This window comes from Cornus florida, unplaced genomic scaffold, assembly GCF_030987335.1.
Source record: "Cornus florida cultivar Cherokee Brave unplaced genomic scaffold, ASM3098733v1 CherokeeBrave_3.0.0_Hap2_Chr03, whole genome shotgun sequence".
In the NCBI taxonomy this organism is placed as follows: domain Eukaryota; kingdom Viridiplantae; phylum Streptophyta; class Magnoliopsida; order Cornales; family Cornaceae; genus Cornus; species Cornus florida.
The window spans coordinates 25876752-25893353 of NW_026775573.1; the positions used below are offsets into that span (position 1 = coordinate 25876752).

A 16602-nucleotide genomic window follows, 5' to 3' on the forward strand; every position below is an offset into this window, starting at 1 on the left:
AATTACTCTATAAATATATATATACTTATATATTTATTACACGTTTTCAGCACGAGCTCTATCCATTTTAGATTTGAAGAAGAAACTTTTTCTCCCTCTTTCTATCCCAATTATATATCTATTTTGTGACATTAGTTTTGATAGATTGATGGGTTGGTTTACTTTATCGAAAAAAATAGTATTTCTGACTCCAAATGGTAATTTTTTTTTAATTATGTATTATTATTCATAAATAAATTTGTTCATTTAAATGATATATGTGCTTACACTATGGTCGGTTTTACCACCTTATTATTTACTGATCCACTAATTATGGTCGGTCTTAACACCTTTATTATTTAATGATTTATGGCCGGTTTTACCGCCTTTATTATTTAATAATTTATTTATTTTGGCTAAATTTACCATCTTTGTTATTTAAATAATTTATATTATGTTATTATTTCATTTAATATCATTTTATTTATATACGATGCTAAATTATATTTTTATATTGTTGTCACATCTAATTATTCTGAAAATGTCAAACTTGACAAAGCTAGAATTCTTGGCCTTGGATATTTCTAGCAAAAATTATTTATCTTGAATTCTGGATGCTCGGATCCTTTTGGATGCCATGGGCCTTGGAAATACAATTAAAGAAGATAATAATGCATAATTACAAGATAAAGCAAAGACCATGATTTTCCTGTGGCGCCATATTAGTGAGGAGCTAAAAACTGAATACCTTACTGAAAGAGATCCACTTTGTTTGTGGAACAATTTGAAAGAAAGATATGATCATCAAAAAGCAGTTATCCTCCCAAAGGGCAGGGCTGATTGGCAACAACTGAGGTTGCAAGATTTGAAAACTGTGGCTGAATATAACTCTGCTCTATTCAAAATCAGCTCTACATTGAAATTATGTGGTGGTACTATTACTGATTAACTTTTGCTGGAAAAAAACATTCACCACATTTCATGCCTCGAATGCGCTCTTACAACAACAATATCGAAAACGTAAATTTAAAAAATATTAAGATCTGATATAATGTTTGCTTGTGGCAGAGCAAAATAATGAGTTTTTGTTAAGAAACCACCAGTTCCGTCCAACAGGATCGACACTGATCCCTAAAACATATGTTGCCTCATCCCGTGGTCGCGGACGTGGCCGTGGTGGTAGAAATGAATATGGTCGTGGTAAAAATAACTACCACAATAATGAATATAGTCGTGGTAGAAATCATTCTTATTACCGTGAAAGATATCAATCATCACATTTTCGCAATCAGAGATCTACACCATATCCCCAAAGGAGAGATCACAATGAAATGAAACAAGTAAAAGAGAAGGATGTGGCTCAACCTTCTAAGGCACATGGCAAAACTTGTTACCGATGTGGAATGACAAGGCACTGGCAAAGTATTTGTCGCACACCTAAGCATCTGGCTGAACTTTATCAAGCCTCAATGAAAGAAAAAGGAAAACAAAAGGAAATGAATTTCCTTGATCATGATGAGCCAGTTGACATCACGAATCTGGAAATGAATTTCATTGATCATAATGAGCCAGTTAACATCACAAATCTGGATGTATTAGATTTTTTTGAGGACCGTGATGGAAATATAGACTTTTTGATTGGTGATGGAAATGTCCAAAGCAATTAATCCTATTTTCTTTTCATGTTTTGTTTATTTTGTTTTTGTTTTCCTTGTATAAAAGTTTTTATCTTCTAGTTTGTATTAAAGTTTCTTTTGTTATAAATATTTCTTTTCTGATAAAGAAATTTGCATGAATAGGAATGGATCTGACTAGTTCCTAAATAAATGGAGAAGATATATGTCTTGCAGATAGTGGAACGACACACACAATCCTTCGAGATCAAAAATATTTTTCTCACTTAACTCTGACAGACGCTAGTGTCAGTACAATATCAGGTCCCACCAACTTGATTGAAGGCTCCGGACGAGCCAATGTCATTTTGCCACATGGAATAAGATTACAAATCAGTGATGCCTTATATTCTACAAGATCTCGGAGAAATCTGTTAAGTTTTAAAGATTTGCGTCGTTATGGGTATCATATTGAGACTGCAAATGAAAGAAATGTGGAATATCTCTACATTACTTCCATTACCTCAAGCAAGAAGCTGATATTAGAAAAACTCCCTGTTTTCTCTTCTGAGTTATACTATACAACCATTAGAACAATTGAGTCAAATGTTGTGATACATAAAAAATCTTGTGACCCAAAACTTTTTATGCTTTGGTATGATCGACTTAGTCACTCGGGGAGTACAACGATGCGTCGAATTATTAAAAATTCACATGGACGCCCCACTAAAGGATCAAAAAATCATCTTACCAAATAATCATCTATGCACCGCCTGTTCACAAGGTAAGTTGATTATCAGACCATCCCCTTCAAAAGTCATTGTTGAATCTCCCCTATTTTTGCAACGAATTCACGGGGATATATGTGGGCCAATTCATCCACCCTGTGTACCATTTTGTTATTTTATGGTTTTAATTGATGCCTCAACGCGATGGTCACATGTTTGTCTGCTTTCTACTCGTAATGTTGCATTCGCTAAACTTCTTACTTAAATCATCAAATTAAGGGCACATTTTCTTGATTACCCAATTAAGACAATTCGTCTTGATAATGCCGCTGAATTTTCTTCTCATGCTTTTGATGATTATTGCATGTCAGTTGGAATTAATGTTGAACACCCTGTTGTACACACTCATACTCAAAATAGTATAGCTGAATCTTTTATTAAAAGACTTCAGTTAATTGGTCGTCCTTTGCTTATGTGAAAAAAATTACCTATTTTTGCCTGGAGTCATGCCATATTTCATGCTGCATCATTAGTTCGTATACGACCAACTGCTTGTCATAAGTACTCACCATTGCAACTTGTTTTTGGTCAACAACCAAATATCTCCCACATACGAGTTTTTGGTTGTGCTGTTTATGTTCCAATTGCACCACCCAACGCACTAAAATGGGTCATCAACGTAGACTTGGAATTTATGTTGGTTTCGATTCTCCATCTATTATTAGATATCTTGAACCCCTGACAGGTGATGTCTTTAAAGCACGATTTACTGACTGTCATTTTAATGATACTATTTTCCCACCATTAGGGGGAGAAAAGGCACAGCAGCAATGTGATCTTACTTGAAATGCCCTGGAATTGTCTCATTTTGATCCTCGCTCAAATCAATATGAACGAGAAGTTTAAAGGATCATTCACTTGCAAAATGTTGCAAATCAATTACCTGATACATTTATAGTAACAAAATCACATATACCAGCTGCAAATATTCCAGCACGAATTGCTGTCCCTGAAGGACCTTCTGTTAGTAATGCAGCAAATGCATCTAAAACACGCCTGAAGCGTGGTAGACCAGTCGGTGCAAAAGATATTGCTCCTCGTAAGAGGAAATCATAAAGAAAAGCTGGCACTCCTGAAAAGGCCACAAAAGGAGTAACAGATATTATTGATCAATCTGAGATAATAGCCTTTGATAAGGCAGAGACTCTTGATGAGTCTTAGGTACCTAAAAATGATGAAATAATAAATATATTGATGACGTAAAGGCAATAGATGATGATATGGCCCTTGATGGGGCATATGCCCTTGATGAGGTATATGTACTTGAAAATGATGAGATCTCATTAAATTATGAAACGAGATGGAATAGAAATGAAATTGTTGTCGACAACATATTCTCATATCTTGTTACTCTTGATATTGATAATGAGGATCCGGAACTTCAAAACGTCGAAGAATGTTGACGAAGAAATAATTGGCCAAAATGAAAAGAAACGATACAAACCAGAACTAAATTCATTAGCTAAACGTGAAGTATTTGGACTAGTAGTCCAGACACTTGAGGGTGTTAATCCTGTTGGGTACAAATGGGTGTTTGTACGAAAGCGTAATGAGAAAAATGAAATTGTGAGATACAAAGCCCGACTGGTAGCTCAAGGTTTCTCACAGAGACCGGTATTGATTATGAGGAGACATACTCCCCTGTGATTGATGCACCCACATTTAGATTCATAATACATTTGGCGGTCACAGAAAGATTGCATATATATTTAACATATATGGTTACAGCATATTTATATGGATCACTAGAGAGTGATATTTATACGAAAATCCCAGAAGGATTTAAAATCCCTGAAATAAAACCAGGTATTATGTACTCGATAAAATTACAACGATCCTTGTATGGATTGAAGTAATCTAGACGAATGTGGTATAACCGCCTGAGCGATTACTTGCTCAAAGAAGGGTATGTGAACAGTCATATTTGTCTATGATTTTTATTAACAAATCAGAATCTAGTTTTGTTATTGTTGCAGTATATGTTGATGATCTGAATCTTGTGGGAACATTGGACGAGATCGAAAAAACGGCTACTTATTTAAAGAAAAAATTCGAAATGAAAGATCTTGGAAAGACAAAATTCTGCCTTGGGCTGCTGATTGAATATTTTTCGAGCGGTATTCTCATCCATCAATCAACATATACAGAAAAGATTTTGAGACATTTTCATATGGATAAAACTTATCCATTAAGCTCTCCCATGATTGTTCAATCACTTGACATCAAGAAAGATCCATTTCGTCCTCGCGAGGATGGTGAAGAACTCATTGGTCTTGAAATGCCCTATCTCAGTGCAATTGATGCTCTTTTGTATCTTGCAAATTGTACAAGATCTGATATAATTTTTCCAGTCAATTTATTAGCAAGGTACAGTTCTGTACCAACTCGCAGACATTGGAATGGAATCAAACATATATTGCAATATCTTCGTGGCACAACTGATATGAGATTGTTTTATTCAAAAACATCAAGTTCTTAATTAGTTGGATATGCAGATGCCGGCTATCTCTCTGACCTACATAAAGCCTATTCACAAATAGGATAAATGTTTACCTGTAGCGGCACTGCTATATCATGGTGATCTATGAATCAGACAATGATTGCAATTTCTTCAAATCATTCTGAGATACGCGCAATTCATGAGGTAAGCAGGGAATGCATTTGGTTGAAATCAATGATCCAACATATTCAAACAACATGTGATCTCTTATCAATAAAAGATAGTCCAACAATATTATATGAAGATAATGCAGCAAGCATTACACAGATGAAAGAATGGTATATTAAAAGTGATAGGACTAAGCACATTTCATTAAAATTCTTTTATGCACATGAACTCCAAAAAAGGGGTGATATTAATATTCAAAAGATACGTTCATGCGAAAATCTAGCAAATCTATTCATTAAAAAGCTTCCAACTATAATATTCAAGAAACTGGTGCACAACATTGGAATGTGTCAACTAAAGGATCTTCAGGATTAATCTAATGAGGGGGAGCAATTGATTGAAGAGGTATCGGCATGTTGCACTCTTTTTCCTTCGTCCAGGTTTTGTCCTACTGAATTTTTCTGGCAAAGTTTTATTGAGGCAGTTTTTTTTAATTTATGCAATACCATTTTTCAGATACACAAGAATACTGTACTATTTTCCCTTCGTTAGGGTTTTGTCCCACTAGATTTTTCTTAGCAAGGTTTTAATGAGACATATTCTTAGTGTAATATTGTAGACTCAAAGAGGAAGTGTTATATATATCTATATAAGCGTGTGGAGTCCTCAATTATATAAGTCGTCTATGAGGCTTATAAGGGATGATACCAAAACTTTTCAGATAGGCCTTATGCATGTACTGATTAGTGTGCACTAAAAAAAAAAAAAAAAAAGCCTTCCTCTCTCTCTCTCTCCGTCTGAAAAGTTTTTTTTTCCTCTAATAAAACTACTTTATAAATATATATATATATATATACATATATATTTATTACAAAAGAAAAGAAGAGGTTGCTTTTAATTTTTGAATCGAGTTTGTGGAATAAAAATTTGGCTTAGACTTTTGAGTTGAGATTGTGGAATAAAGAAGCAAAATGCAAACTGTTTTTTTGGATTGCGATTATTGATTTCTGATTCCGAGTATATATCTATGGGCATCTTTGGTCCCACAAAGGTTCGATGCCCACTACTCTTTTTATGGCATTGAGCATATGTGGTACAAACTATATATAAAGTTAAAATGTGTGACGTAATTGGTTACGCATTGTATGATGGACAGCAGTTTAACAAAGATGGACAAATCGAAAATATTGGGTGGGTCCCTCTTACCGCTTTCTTGATACATTTACCTAATTATAATGTATCAAAACATATTTTTGTCAGTATTTTTTTTACATAGGAACACATTTTCTGGGTTAAAGCTATTTAGCCCGAATTCAGTTGGAAAAAACATACTACAGTTGTTTTATGTGTAAAAAATGGGACAAGAAATTAATATGATGCATTTTCACTAGAAATATTTATCTTTTTTAAGGTGACGATGACAAAATGAACTAGTAGATTAAAAAGCAGGAAAGAAAATGCAATGAGAATTGATTTGAAGTCACAAAAATTAGGATCATTTGGTTTATTTGATTAAGCTTTTTTATTGTTTATTTTTTATTTTAAACAACTTAACACGAAAATCTTTTTTGTTTTTTTCTTTCGTTTTTCTAAAAAGAAACATGACTGTTTAATAATTCTTTGAATTCAATTTTTTTAATGTAAAAAATTAAACAAAATAAGCAAACGACATCGTTCTATGCAGAAATCTAGATCAACTGAGCTGTTTACGAACAATTTTGGCTCAAGTCATGTAAAGTTCAACTCAACTTAATCATTTGAAATTGATTTTTGAACTTGTTTAATAAATGAGTCGTCGAACATTTGTTAGGCTCAACTCCTGTAAAATCGAATGCATTCATAAATATAAACACATGTTATATGTTTATAAAGGTGGGCATGTATAGGTAAACGGATGTAATATGCTTGTACATGTTGAAACAAGTCAAAACAAATATAAGTTCAAATCAAGTTCGAATGATTTTTGTTATTAAAAGAACCAAACAAAAGCTTTTTAAAATAATGGCGAGCCGAACCAACCCACACCCCTAACATCCATCTCTCTCTCCCTCCCTCTCTCTCTCTCTCTCTACACGTGGTCACCGCAACATGTATGTTACATATGGCAACGCTCAACGCAATCAACCAATAATTGCTTCTCAAGTTGTAGCATTTTTATGTTTCTTACTTACCTTCAGCTACTACTAAATATCCTTTATGTATATATTTTGCAATACTCATTGATTTTCATAGAGTCAAGAGAGTTAGAAAATAATCCCATTTCTCTCCTTTTTTTCTCAGTCTTTATAACTTGTTCTCAATGGGTCAACTTCACGTGTTCTTCCTTCCATTAATGGCACCAGGCCACATGATACCAATTTTGGATATGGCCAAACAATTTGTTTCACATGGTGTTAAAACAACCATAGTCACCACTCCTCATAATGCCCCTATCTTCACCAAATCGATCCAACCAACAAAAAATTTGGATACCCACATCTCAGTCAGTGTCATCAGATTCCCTGCAAAGGAAGCTGGCTTGCCCCAAGGATGTGAAAACATCGATCAAGTCTCCAACGATATGATTCCCAACTTCTTCAAGGCCATCACCATGCTCCAAGAACCACTCGAGCGTGTCCTAGAAGAAGCCCGTCCTGATTGCCTTGTCGCGGACATTTTCTTCCCTTCGGCAACCGATGTTGCAGCCAAAATCGACATTCCTAGACTTGTTTTCCATGGAACTTGTTCTTTCGCTATGTGTGTTTCGGAGCACTTGAGACTCTACAAGCCTCAGATGAATGTCTCATCAGAGTCCGAGCCCTTCGGTGTGCCTAACCTTCCCCATGAGGTTAAGTTAGCTAGGATGCAACTTCCAGATCATTACAAAGAAGATGGCGACAACAAGTCAGACTTTACCAACTTGATAGATGTAGTTATGAAGACAGAGATGACAAGCTTTGGAGTTCTAGTAAACAGCTTCTACGAGCTTGAACCAGCTTATGCTGATCATTACAGGAGGGTTTTGAGGAGGAAGGTGTGGCACACAGGCCCGGTGTCACTATGCAATAGAGAAGTTGAAGACAAAGCACAGAGAGGCAAAGAAACATCCATTGACAAACACGAGTGTTTGAAATGGATGGACTCGAAAAAGCCCAATTCGGTTATTTATGCATGCTTTGGAAGCTTGGCAAATTTTGCTGCTTCCCAATTATATGAGCTTGCAATGGGACTTGAAGCTTCTGGACAAGAATTCATTTGGGTTGTGAGAAAATCCGAGAAAGAAGAAGACAATGAAAATTGGTTGCCGGAAGGATTTGAAGAGAGAACTAAAGTTAAGGGCCTAATGATAAGAGGGTGGGCACCTCAAGTTTTGATTCTTGATCATGAAGCAGTGGGAGGCTTCTTGACACACTGTGGATGGAACTCGACGCTTGAAGGGGTGTCTGCCGGAGTGCCAATGGTGACGTGGCCGGTGTTTGCAGAGCAGTTCTTCAATGAGAAGTTGTTGACTGAGATTTTGAGACTCTCTGCAATCGAACAGAGACACAAGTGATGGTGTGAAATGGGAAGCGATAGAGATGGCGGTGAAGGAGGTTATGGTGGGTGAAGAAGCTGAGGAGAGGAGGAGAAGAGCAAGGACACTTAAGGAGACGGCATGGAAGGCTGTTGAAGAAGGTGGATCAACTTACACTGATTTGGATGATTTGATTAGAGAACTGACTGCTTATGGCTGTTGAAGCAAGCAAGAATATATAACTCTATATATATATTTTTCAATAATCGAGGTGTTCGGGTTTTAATTGCCTTGATTAATTCACGAAATTCGTGCAAGGCGCTCCCTATACGAACATGTTAAAGTTTGTATTATGTTTCTTGGTGCTTCACGGAGCACCAAGACCCAAGCCTTTTCCAACTAAGCCAATTCCTTAAAGTTTAGTACATCATGTAAAGATTAGGAAGATAAATTTGGTGATGGTGAGATCTACAATTGAGTCTTTATTTTTTCATGTCTGGACCTATGGTTGAGGGTTTTTTTTTTGTTTTTTTGTTTTTTTTTTCTGGACCTTCGATTGATCATTGAAGAGATTGTTTTTAATTTTTGAATCTAGTTTGTGGAATAAAAATTTGACTTAGACTTTGATTTGAGATTGTGGAATAAAATCATGTGTAACTGGTTCAAGAAAAAGTTGAACCTGTTCACTAGGGGTGGTCACAGATTGGATAGAATCAAATTAGGTATCACTCTTAATCGATCATGTCCTAATGGAATAGGAAAATCTAAATCCACCATTAGATCCGTGGGATAACGGATCAAATCCGTGGAATCACCGATGGGATCCACGAATTAGGGTTTTTCCAAATAGCCCAATATTATTATTTTTTTAACCATAGCCCAATAGATAAAATTTAAATTTATCAACATTGATTCATATATTTAAATTATCATCAACTAATACATTCCTAGATGCCATTAAATGATCATTAACTTATTTTAATTTAGGAAATCATTAAGTAACACATTCTTAGAATATATATATATATATATATATATATATATATATATATATATATATATATATGAAACTCATGGATCAATATATATGAAACTCATGTATCAGATAGGATTTTTCGCAGCCAAATCTGTAATCCGATCTGTGAACTACGGAGTCCAAATTATTGAATCCACCACCAATCCACGAGCCTAAAAATTTGATCCGATCCGCACAGATCAGATCGGATTCGTGGATTGGCGAATCAAATGCTCCCCCCTATTGTTCACTTCTCCTATAACACTACTTGCACACCGAATTCAAGCCACAAAATCCAACAATCTATTACTTGGCTTGAAATTTGGTCTTTCCGTGCTCCTCCATAGCTCCACTTCAAACAAAGATCTCTTCATAGCTTTATCTCAACTGAAGATCTCTTACCTCAAACAAGATACTATGATAAAATTGAGGAACACTTTAACAATCTCCACATTTTCTCAAATTCCATCATGATTATTCTTCATCCATCTAATTTCTTTTAACTCTTTTGTTCTCCTTTTTTTTTCACATTGGTGCTCAATTGCTCACGTATGACAACCTATGAATCTTCAAACTTAGCCTCATTAATTACTTTTCTAGCTCAATACAACAAACCTCTCTTCTTCACTCTTTTTTTGCTCTTCATCGGGCTTAAAGCAAACCCTTTCATTCCTAAAACCTTATTCGTTTCATCTTGAGAATTAACACACATTCTCTGGCTTGTCCCTAAAACTTATTTCTCACGGGTTTTACACCATAAACATACCTTGTGTCATTATTAACTCTGATTGAATATTTATAAAAGCTCTAACAAATTTCGCATCAATCTTTTGCTCTGATCTCTAGGACCAACCATGGGCTCTGACCTACTATCGACTTTGTTATTAGTTGTTAAGGAAATGAAATCTTTTCAATGCACTCTATGGTCGACCGTTGTTGAGAGTTAAATCACTCTTTCATTACACACAGTGGAAGCATTATCACATCACATCAACAAAAATATATATGGAGATAATATTCATGCACATCCATACACAATACGATATTTTACATGATTCACCCAACTTTAGGGCTACGTCCATGGAGAGAGAGAGATTTCACTATTATGTATCAAGGAATAGAATATATAACCACATATGTCAAACCCTCATATAATCTTTCACTCTTTTCTTCTTTCACCTTTTTATTTCTTTCTCAGGCTAAGAATATAAGAACCCATTTTTGTTCTTTTTCGGGCTAAGAACACCAGAACCCCTTTCTTCTTAGGCTATATCCAAATAAATTACATATACTCTCCCCTTCCTCACAACACTCACAACCCCTTATATTTTTTCTCTTATCTCTTTTACTAAACCTCTCACACCCATCTCTATTTATAGAATCTTTAAACCCAATTCCTTATTAGATAAGTATTCTCTAACTTGCCTATAAGAAATTACCATATTAGTTTTCAACTCTAAAATAGCATTCTTCTAGCTTCCACGTCCAACTGGTTCAACTTTTCTTCAACTGGTGCAATTGGGGTTACAACCATGTCCAACTGGTTTAAGAAAAAGTTAAACTAGTTCCAAATAACTTGATCTTGTTCACTTCTCTCAAAACACTGCTTGCATATCGAATTCGAGCCACAAAACTATAATGACCCTGTCATTTTCCTTCATTTCATTTTTCTCAAATTTTACGGATATTTTTTTCTGTTGATTTTTTTTTTCTTTTCCGAATTCAATTTCTCGTTACTCGGTGTCGTCTTGAGTGCTCAGGAATCGTTCTAGAGACTCTTTCATTTGGATTGACAACATCCTTAAAGGACCGCGTCATTTCTACATTTTTATTTTTTGGACACTATTCACTTTTCATCTTTTTTCCTGTTTGTCACTTTTTGGTACAACCTCACTTTTCGAGCTCGGAGTTGATTTTTGACTTCACAAGTTTTCATACCAGTTGATTTCCTTGAAACGCGTAGCTTTACTTTTGGAGAAAAGCCCATCGGTTGTTCCTATGACGTTCTGAAATTTCACAAACCATGATTGTCAATGTGACCCGAAAGTTGACCCAATAATAGATTCAGAATACGGAAGCGAAAAAAAAAAAAAACAAGGTCTATTAGGATATTCAATATCCCTAAGACGGCATGGTGACTTTTCATGAAGTCACGAAACCAAAATAAAACAAATGCGGAAACAAAAAGGTAAAAATAGACCAAGTATGTATCCGAGGGTAAAATGGTCATTTCATATTCAAACAAAGTCTCAAGAGATATACATCATCCTTAAGACACAAACACGGCTTCCCATGAAGCCACGGAACTTGAAAGAAAACAAAATGCGGAAACGAAATTTTAAAAAGGGACAAGTTTAGCCCTAGGGGCAAAATCATAATTTTTAAAAAGTTATGGGTGCTATCAAGCACACCATTGGATAGACAGCGAAAATTTAACAAAGTTGAAAAAAAAAAAGTTCACTTAAATTGGAGTCCGGACGAGAGAGAAAAGGGTCGACAAAAAACGGTATCTCGACGACCGAAGGAGGCACCAGGGCAACTCCCACGCACGCGCCCTTGCGCGCGGCGTGCATGTGTCCATACGTGCGCGCCCATGTGTCCATGCGCGCGCGCCCATGCGCTAAAGCTGACACCTAGGAGTTGACCCTGGGTAAAAACTGAAAATGTTCAGAACAGTGGCCTTTTTGGACCCTGAAACGACTTTTTTTGGAAAAACATGAAAAAGAAAGACCCCTTAAAATAATTTTTCTAAGCTGCCCATGTCGAAAGAAATTTTTTTTTTTGAATTGAAATGCCCAAAATACCCCTGAGATCAGTTTTGATGAAAAATGTCAAATTGCAACTTTGCTTCAAGCGTTCAAATGACTAAATATGAAGTTGTAAACTAAAACGATTGTGCATGCAAGCGTAATAAGTGTTTTAAAGTGTGTGAGAATGGTCCATGACCCCCATTTATGCCCAATGCAAAATCTGACCTATTAAACCTCAAAAATACTTTAAAATGGAAATTTTGAAACCTACCATCGAGCATAACATGCAACCATAATAATTTATGCAATATGAATATTCTAGCAAGTGTAATATACATAATAAAATGCGTCCCAATGGCCCATGGCCTCAAAATACACCATATGCAAAATATGACATGTCCAAACCCCAAAATCATGAAAAATAGCCTTTTAAAGCAAATTTTGAAGTCAATCATCATAGATGCATTCAAAGAACCGTTTGGCCCTTGGTCACACGTCGCATATGATTTAAGAACACTATAAAAAATGATAAAATGCATTTCCCACCATCCAAGCTAAAAATGATATGCTAAAGCTTTGCATTTTTCAATTTTTCTCATTTTTAAGTATAAAACCAAGTAGCATAAAAGTAAAGTATGAGATTCTTGGCCCTTGACCTCATCACATACATGTCAAATAGGTCTCAAATGATGCATTTAGGTACTTATTACACATCCCAAATAGAAGTTATAAGTTTTGACATATTTAACCCAAAATAAAACAAAATCACTCTATTAAGTGCATGTAAGGAAATACGCCAAACTCATCAAGCCACAAGCAAGTTCAAGGATATTATGCATCCTGATGAGCGCTGAATATTGCATATTCAAGCCCTTAACTATACGTATGTTAAGGCCTAAAGTGATACGTCTGTCTATAGTTAGACTGATTTGTGTTTAATGTGTGTTTATAGGTATTTTTCCAGATAAACGGTTAAAACTGAGATTTTATGATGATATCAAAGCTTACAGAGTCATTGCCAATCATCCACAACAAGCCAAGAGCTTAAATGGTGCAGTTTGGAAGAATTCAGGAACCAAAGCTCAAGCCCAAGTCTTGAGGCTCGAGCCCTGCAAGAAAAAGAAGAAAAGTCAACAAGGCATTTAAGTTCAAGCCTTGTACCTTTGGAGCTCGAGCCCTAACAAAGGGTGCTCGAGCCTTACCTCAGGGTGCTCGAGGCTTGGCTCTCAAGCTCGAGCACAAGGCATCAGAATTTAAAGAGTTAATTTAATGGAAGAACTAAGATCCAGGGCCTCGTGCCAGACCTCAAGGATCGAGCACCATCATTCAAAGCTTGAGCCTTGAGTACTTAAAGCTCGAGCTTGGTACCTAGTGCTCGAGCCCATGAAGCTTGGATTGAGCAATGTTAAAAGAGATGAATCCCAAAAATATTATAAGTATTGAAGGAAAAGACGCTTCGGAAAATAGTTGAAGAAATTTTGCTAAGTGTCAAAGTGAAAATTGAGCACCATTCCTTGAAGCTCGAGCAATAATCCAATAAAGCTCGAGCCTTGTTCCCAAAGCTTGAGCTCGAACCTCAAAGCTCGAGCTATACATCCTAAAGCTCGAGCCTTCCATGACAGATCAGATTTAAGTTATGGGATTATTCTCTTTACATGTTATATCTTATTCTAGATAGGCCAGAAGACCTAAAAGCCCACCAGACCTTTATTTTCTTTTATAAAAGAAAGCATAGGCCTTAATAGAAGAGGGCCGAAATTCCAAGTTCCTTTTTCTCGTGTTATTCAGAAAGCTGATACGGTGGTAGTGGCTTTTAAGGTTTCCATAACCTTAGAAGATGAAGATCCTGAGAAGAGAAGTGCCGTCCGTGACGATGGAGACGACTATAACACAGATGATATTCGACATCGTTATGAGTAAATTCCTCTCTTAGGGCACTGATGTAACCCAATATAGTACTATGGTTTGTTTGTTTTAACTCTGAGATATTTTTAATATATTATGTTTTTAATTACATGACTATGAGCAATTGAGACAACTCAACTGGATTTAATGTTTTAAATAGTTTTCAAATTGTTATTTACCCGGTCTTAGATATAACTATTCGTTTTCTATTCTCAACCTATTCTTATTGGGCGGTATTTAATGTTTTAAATAGTTTTCAAATTGTTATTTACCCGGTCTTAGATATAACTATTCGTTTTCTATTCTCAACCTATTCTTATTGGGCGGTATCTGGCGGAGCCCTTCCAGACATAAGAATGGAGGTCATGTAATGGTGTTCCAACGTTTTTATAAAAGAATGTTTTCATAATCTACGCTTAGGAAAGATGGATTGTTTGCAAAGTAGTTAAAGTAGTTAGAAGTAGGTAGATGGATAGTCCATGCTAACCGCAGTTAATTGCATTTTATAAAACATCTTTCTTTAAAATCCCGAATTGAACAAATGTTATTGAGTTCAATTCATTTAAAATATAATTCAATTAAATCCTTAGAGTTGAAATAGTTAACCATAGTAAGAAGGTTATGGTGAAGTCAAAGCCCTAAGACATTTCTCTCTCTGATAACTCTAGTTTAATTTTAGTTTATAATCGTGATAACAAATCAATCAATTCAACCAGTTATCTATAAACCAATAAAGATTAGTTAAAAGCAGAACATAATAACTCATCTCCCTCTGGGTTTGACACCCTCTCTATAGTGCTATCCTACAAGGATTAATTCTATTGTGAGTGGTTTATTTATAATTGGAACACAAATATACACAACAATTTTTGGCTCTATTGCACGAGAGATTTGTTATTAGTTTAGTTTTTAATTAGTTTTATTCTTGGTTTACCAGTCTTCGGACTTTCTGATATCTCACCTTAATTCTTTTTCTTTTCAGGTGCAGGAAATTAGCAGTGAGGACAAAGACGCTTAAGGGATAAAAAGTTTCGGTTTATTAAACCTTTTGTGAGTTTTTACTGTTTTCTTTTACTTGAAATTTTTTATTTTTGTCACTATTAGGATTAGTGGAATTAGTGCATGTTAACTCGCCATACTCAGTTAAAACCTTTAGTGTATGATCCTGAAATAGAGAGAACTCTTAGTCAATTAAGAAAACTTAAAAAACATTTGAATACAATAGGAAGTTCATCTGATAACATGGCTGATCAGCGTGATGCACCGGGTAATGGCAATGGTAATGGTAATGAAAAACGAGTTCCACCTATTCCTCCACAACCATAATTGAGGGATCATTTTATTCCAACCACATATACTTTCTCTTCGTGTTTTGTATTTCCTGATGCTGATGCAACCCATTTTGAGATCAAGCCTGCAATGATCCAAATGCTTCCCACTTTCCATGGGTTTGCAACAGAGGATCCTTATACACACTTAGATTTATTTTTGGAATTATGTTCAACTACCAAGTTAACCACTCTTACCATTGATTCATTCAGGATGCGACTTTTCCAATTCTCTCTCAAGGATAAAACAAGAACTTGGTTACAGTCCCTTCCAACAAATTCCATATCTACATGGGACATGTTGCAACAAGTGTTCTTGAAAAAGTACTACATAGTGGGTAAAACCTGTCAAATGAGAAGAGAAATCATGGCATTTTTCCAAATCCCGGGAGAACAGCTCCATGATTCATGGGAAAGATATAATGATCTTCTAAGAAAGTGTCCATACCATGATATTACTAAATGACACTTAATACAGATTTTCTATAATAGTCGTTCAGATTCCTATAGAAACATGGTTGATGCATCAAGTAATGGAGCCTTTCTGTGTAAGAGTCCGACTGACGCTTGGGAACTGTTTGAGGCCCTAAGTGAAAATTTAATGCAACATGCTTCTTCCTCTAGGTCTAGGTCTTCACTTGGAATACAGAAGGTTGAAAAACTTTATGATGTAGAAAAATCTAGTAAGTTAGTCGCTCAAATAGAAGCTTTGAATTGTAGGTTTGATCAAATCTTATCATCTGGCTTTACTCCTATTGTTAATCCATAAACTGCCTTATCAAAGGAAGTTTCTTCAATCTGTGTTAATCCTTCCCATTTTGCTGACACTTGCCCTATGATGGGACAATCATTTGAGATCTTAGAGGAGTAAGTGAATATTGTATTCTCTAGACCAGCTTATAATCCATATTCTTCTACATATAATCCTGGCTGGAGATATCATCCTAATCTATCATGGCGTAATCAAAGTTAAGGAACCACTGTTCCACAATCACAGGGATAATATCAAAATTCATCCAATCCTATGCCACAAAATAATTCATTCAATTAATCTGGTATTTATCGTCCACCTTAATTCAGGAATCAACCCACTCAAACTCCTAATCTTCCACCTCCTCCTAGA

General features: G+C 35.5%; 1 pseudogene; it reads left to right on the forward strand.

Annotated features, from left to right (window-relative positions):
- The first annotated feature begins 7241 nt into the window (after nucleotides 1-7241).
- Nucleotides 7242-9229, forward strand: LOC132300007 (scopoletin glucosyltransferase-like; annotated as a pseudogene).
- Nucleotides 9230-16602: the final 7373 nt, after the last annotated feature.